Genomic DNA, 6,227 nt, shown 5'->3' on the forward strand with positions numbered 1-6,227 from the left:
AACCCAATACATGAGTCCTCTGACACTCCCAGTCAACAGTAGGGCTTTAGCTATAGCCCACCTCTGGGGGTACACTTGAGTCTACAATCTCTTACATAGGATAAGAAGCCAGCAAGCTACCCATGATCACTGGCATAAATCCCACCCCTTTTTTAAGGGAAGGGAAACCAGATGTTCCTAAGAAAGTAATATAAGAACCTACTTCAAGGTAATTCCTAACTCAAGTTACACTCAAGCTTACAACTTTCCTGAGCTTAAAAGGACTTAGTTACCTTCCCGCTTATAACTAAAGACAAGCAATCTTTCTTTGGTAGGGAAAGGAATACTGAAGTGCCAGAGTCCTAAGGCTCAGTTATAACATTCCAAGAATCAGACTCCACCATTCAACCGAGACTAGAGTGAGTTTTCTACTACCTGCATTTGATCTTGACCTTCTCCTGAGGCCTTCTTCCTGGGGGTAGCCAGTTTTCTTCTAAGCAATTATGTCATCAACATGACTAGTGTCTGCTTTATATTGCAGCTCTTAGAGACCTTCAAGATATATGGAAATTCACTTGTATTCTAGAAAACATGAGTCTAAAATTTTTGCAAGGAAGTATTTCAAATCTACATACGGCAGGAAGAATAAAAGTGATAAAAGCTTCTAGTGGCTGGATTTAAATGTCAGCTCAGTCATTATACTCTTGGGTTTTTCAAAATCTAACCTTTAGGTTGAATATTGTGATGTCTATCTGGTCATCTTGTAGTTTTCTATAGGTGCAATCTCGGCTTATTACAATCTCCACCTCCTGGGTTCAAGCGATTCTCCTGCCTCAGCCTCTCGAGTAGCTGGGATTGCAGGCACCTGCCACCAAGCCCAGCTAATTTTTGTATTTTTAGTAGAGACGGTGTTTCACCATGTTGGCCAGGCTGGTCTCAAACTCTTGACCTCACGTGATCTGCCTGCCTCGGCCTCCCAAAGTGTTGGGATTACAGGTGCGAGACACCATGCCCAGCACCTGTTCTAGACTTCTGCCACACAGACTTAAAAGGTAGCTTTCTAAATCCTTTGGTTAGGTCTTACAGGTAAGACTGATGTGGGGAAAGAACCACACCTATCTTATGTAGAGGGTCTGGCATTTCTAGAGTAATAGGGTCAAAAGCTCAAATTGTCTCATCAAAAGCCTTCTTTGGACCTTGCTTTTAAGGATATAAGGCATTCTGCCGATGATAAAGCAACAAATAGTTTTAGACTCAAAATTCTGTGTGACTTTATCAAGTTGCATTGTATATCATAACTAAATCTCATGTACCATGCTTTTTAATGACATTTTTAAAAATGGCTGCTTAAATGGCTTCCTGACTCTGAATGACACCTACCCCCTGACCCATGTCTAGGAATTACATCCTAATCCCCAGAGCCTGTGAATATTACTTTTACATGGCAACGTGGACTCTGCAGATGTGACTAAGAGTCTTGACATGGTAAGATTATCCTGGTGGGCCCAATCACAAGTGTCCTTATAAAACAAGGTCAGCAGGGCACAGTGGCTCATGCCGGTAATCCCAGCACCTTGGGAGGCTGAGGCATGTGGATCACCTGAGGTCAGGAGTTCGAGACCAGCCTGGCCAACATGGTGAAACACCATCTCTACGAAAAATACAAAAAATTAGCCGGGCATGGTGGCGGGTGCCTGTAATCCCAAATACATGGGAGGCTGAGGCAGGAGAATTGCTTGAACTCGGGAGGTGGAGGTTGCAGTGAGCCGAGACTGCGACATTGCACTCCAGCCTGAGCAAGAAGAGTGAAACTCTGTCTCAAAAAAAAAAATAAAAACAAGGTCAGAATCGGATGTATCAATGGAAGCAGAAATTGGAATGATAGTCACAGAAAACACAGGCAGCCTCTAGCAGGGGAACAAGAAAATATCTTCCCATAGAGCGTCTAGAAAGAGTACAGCTCTGCTGTACCACTTTAGACTTCTGACCTCTAGAATTGTGAGATTGCTCTATGCCATTAAGCTAACTTGTTACAGCAACAATAGGAAATTAAAACACTGAGCCACTACCCACAACTTGAAATACATGGCTTAAAAATGCACATTTTACAGATGAGCAACTTGAGCCCTGGAGAAGCTTGTCCAGGATGTCAGAGCCCCTTGATTACAGAGCTAGAGCCTCTCAGCTGCAAGTCGGTCCACTCGTATAGAGTCACCAGTTGGGAATCAAGGTCCCCTGGGTCTCAAGGCAGCCCACAGCTTGATTTGGTTCTGATGTGTTTGCCAAAAATGCTAAAGCAGAACTTTGAGAGTGGAAAGCCAAGCTGGTGTGGAGCAGCTGCTGGGATGAACACTTGTTGCCATGGTAGCCTGGGAGCAGTTGACTAAAGTCGTGTTCTTGCCTTCTGAAAGTAGGCATCCTACTACATATGGGGGAGGCAGCCTCCTCAGACAGGAACTGTGTGGGAAGAGAGTCGAGCTTAAATCCTGAGAGACTGCTGCTTCAACCATGCTAGTGTGCTTGCAATCTCCCTTATCACGTAGTGATGGGCTGTAATTGTCATACAGGTGTCAAGAGTAGAATGATGGAGCTTTGGGGTTCTAATAGTTTGAGCAGTTGTGATTGATGGTGGAGGTTGCAGGAGTTGAAAACAGACTTGTGTGCCCTGGGAAGGCACCTGTAATGTAATGTACTACTTTCTCCTGCCCTGTTCTGTGTTAGGAAGTTCTGTGGGATGCACAGGGCTTTAGAGCAAGAGTTGGGTTTGGGTTCTGGATCTATGTCCCCCTGGCTGTGTGGCCTCGGGCAGACAGAACAATCTCTGAGCCTGCTTCTGCATCTGTAAAAAGGGAATACAACCTGCTTTGGAAGCATGTGAGGGTTCAACAAGATAACCGTTGTATTGATGTAGGCACTGCCCAGTCAGCATTGGAGTATCTCAACATCAAGAAAATAGCACTGTTCTAACTCTAAATAAAAACTCAGATAACATTATGGACAAAAACTGTGACTTGAATAAGTCTGGGTGCTAGACCAAGGTATATGTAATCAAGTGCATATCTGGTAGAATGTACACCTGATTATACAGACCTGTGGCCTAGACACCATCTACCAAACTAGAATCTTTAGGGAGACACCACCTACAAAACTAGACACTATCAGCTGGACATGGTGGCTCACTCCTGTAATCCCAGCATTTGGGAGGCTGAGGCAGGCGGATCACCTGAGGTCAGGAGTTTGAGATCAGCCTGGTCAACATGGTGAAACACCATTCCTACTAAAAATACAAAAAATTAGGTAGGCATGGTGGCAGGTGCCTGTAATCCCAGCTACTTGGGAGGCTGAGGCAGGAGAATCACTTGAACCCGGGAGGTGGAGGTTGCAGTTAGCCGAGATTATGCCACTGCACTCCAGCCTGGGCGACAGAGGTAGACTCCATTTCAAAACAAAACAAAAAACAAAAATTTAGACACCATCTACTAAACTAGAATCTTTAGGGAGTGGAGTCTAAGCATGCTTAGGCTCTATAGGAGGCTAAATGATGGCCCCAAAGATATCCATGTGCTAACCTCTGGGACTTGTGAATTTTCCCTAATATGGCAAAAGGGACTTTGCAGTCATAATTAAGGTAAAATGTTGAGATGGGGAAATTATCTAAATTATCCAGGTAGGCCATACATATAACTGCATGTATGCTTGTAAGAGGGAGTTTTCACTATGGGGAGAAGGCAGTACGATGATGGAAGCAGAGGTTGGAGTGATGCACTTTGAGATGGAGAAAGGACTATAAGCCATGGGATACAGGTGAACACTAGAGGCTGGAAAATGCAAGGAAATGGATCCTCCCCTAGATCCTCCAGAAGGAACCAGCTCCACCGACACCTCAGCTTTAGTCCAGTGAAAGTGATTTCAAACTTCTGACCTTCAGAATTGTAGAATAAATCTATGTTGTTTTAACCCACTAAACTTGTAATAATTTGTCTAAGCAGCGAAAGAAAACTAATCCATGCTCCTCAGATGACTCTGACACATATCCCTGGATAGAAATCACTGTGCTAGTGAAGGCAGAGCCTACCACACTTCATCACAGACAACACGTTACAAACACGCACTGTTGCTTGCACATAGGATCTAAAAGCATGGGGAGCAGTTTATAGCTTCAGGAACTTGGCACTTAAGTTGCAACTAGTTCCATTTCCAAACAGTGATGTATCGTAGTTGAAAGAAGAGGCATTGCTGAGAATACAGGTCCTGAGACAGGGATGAGAAAAGAAAAGAACTTTGATCTGAGAAATATAAGTCCTTCTAAACTATCAGGGCCAGAGACAGTAAGATGAGACAGTCGGCTGGGCACAGTGGGTCACACCTGTAATCCCAACACCTCGGGAGGCCGAGGTGGGCAGATCACGAGGTCAAGAGATCGAGACCATCCTGCCAACATGGTGAAACCCTGTCTCTACTAAAAATACAAAAATTAGCTGGGCATGGTGGCACATGCCTGCAGTCCCAGCTACTCAGGAGGCTGAGGCAGGAGAATCGCTTGAACCTGGGAGGCAGAGGTTGCAGTGAGCCAAGATCATGTCACTGCACTCCAGCCTGGCAACAGAGTGAGACTCCATCTCAAAAAAAAAAAAAAAAAAAAAAAAAAAAGGAAAAAAGATGAGACAGTCATCACATCCTACTCCTCCCTCGAGCTCAGTATCTATCTCTTGAAATTGCTTACTATTGCCACAAGTAGCTGTAAGTTAACCTAATAATGCTGCACCAGACATATAACCACACCCTATAGCTTAACAATGTATAGCCAATCACACATCAATGTTATTTCCGAAAAGCAATGAGAACTCCTGACAAACAACTGTGCATCAGCCCACTCCCTGTCCCCCTTTTTTGCCTTTAGAAATCCACCTATAACTGCTGCTAATAGGAGTCTATAACTCACGGCAACTTGAATCTATGCTCCGGGGTTGCAATTCTCAAACTTGGCCCCAAAAAACTCTCTACTTTTAATTCTGCCCCAGTTTCTCCCTTTTAAGTCAACAGGGAATTTAGTTTCTCTCCCATTGGATGCAAAGATGTGAATTACCTTTGATAGTGCCCACCACTGTGTCAATAACCAGAAAATCCGCAGCACCACAACATTGCTTCTGGTTTGAAAGTGATGATGTGTTGAGTGGGAAGCTGTCTCATCATGGGCAGCACAGGGGTTGCGGAAAGGTAGAACATGCAGCCCCTGGCACAAGGTGTGTGCTCAGGCTTATTCTCGGTGTTGTGGGCTCAATTGTGTCCCCCCACAACAAGTTCACACGAAGTCCTTACCCCCAGTGTATATGTTTTTGAAGTCCTTACCCCCAGTGTGATATATTTGGAGGTGGGGCTTTGGGAGTTAATTAGGTCATGAGGATGGTGCCCTCATAAAGGGGATAAGTATCCTTAAAGGAAGAGAAAGGAGAGTGAGCTTCCTCTCTCTGCTCTAGGCCATGTGAGGACACCACAAGATGACCATCTGCACAGCAGGAAGCAGGCCCTTCCTCTGAATTGTCCTGTTTATAGCCTTTGTCTAATTTATACTAGATTTTAAAAGTCCTTTTCCTATTGATTTTTAGGGTTTCTTTTTATATTCTGAATGCTGATCCATGACTGTTCAATTACAGGAACTCTATGAATACATCACAGAAATAGGTCAAAAAATACCGTCATATGATGACATCCATAGACACGAAGAAGGCATTCACTGGAACCTGAGATTCACTCGTGATAGAAAGCCCTTTGAAAATTAGGATGAGAAGCATGATAATCGCATCTCTTTTAAAGCAAGGTGCACATCAGACTTGCAGAGGAAATAAAGAGAAGTATGCCCGCTCAATTGGAGGACTGAATTGTGTGACCCATAAATTGATATGTTGAAGGCCCAACATCAGAATCTCAAAATATGGCTGGAGGAAGGGTCTTTAAAGAAATAATTGTGGCTAAGCGCAGCAGCTCATGCCTGTAATCCCAGCACTTTGGGAAGCTGAGGTGAATGGATCACCTGAGGTCAGGAGTTCGAGACCAGCCTGGCCAACATGGTGAAACCCTGTCTCTACTGAAAAAAAAAAAAAAAAAATTAGCCAGGCATGGTGGTGCAGGCCTGTAGTCCCAGCTCTTCAGGAGGCTGAGGCAGGAGAATCGCTTGAACCTGGGAGGTGGAGGTTGCAGTGAGCCAAGATCACGCCACTGCACCCCAGTCTTGGTGACGGAGTGAGACC

The sequence above is a fragment of the Nomascus leucogenys genome, chromosome 2 (genome assembly GCF_006542625.1).
Source record: "Nomascus leucogenys isolate Asia chromosome 2, Asia_NLE_v1, whole genome shotgun sequence".
NCBI lineage: Eukaryota > Metazoa > Chordata > Mammalia > Primates > Hylobatidae > Nomascus > Nomascus leucogenys.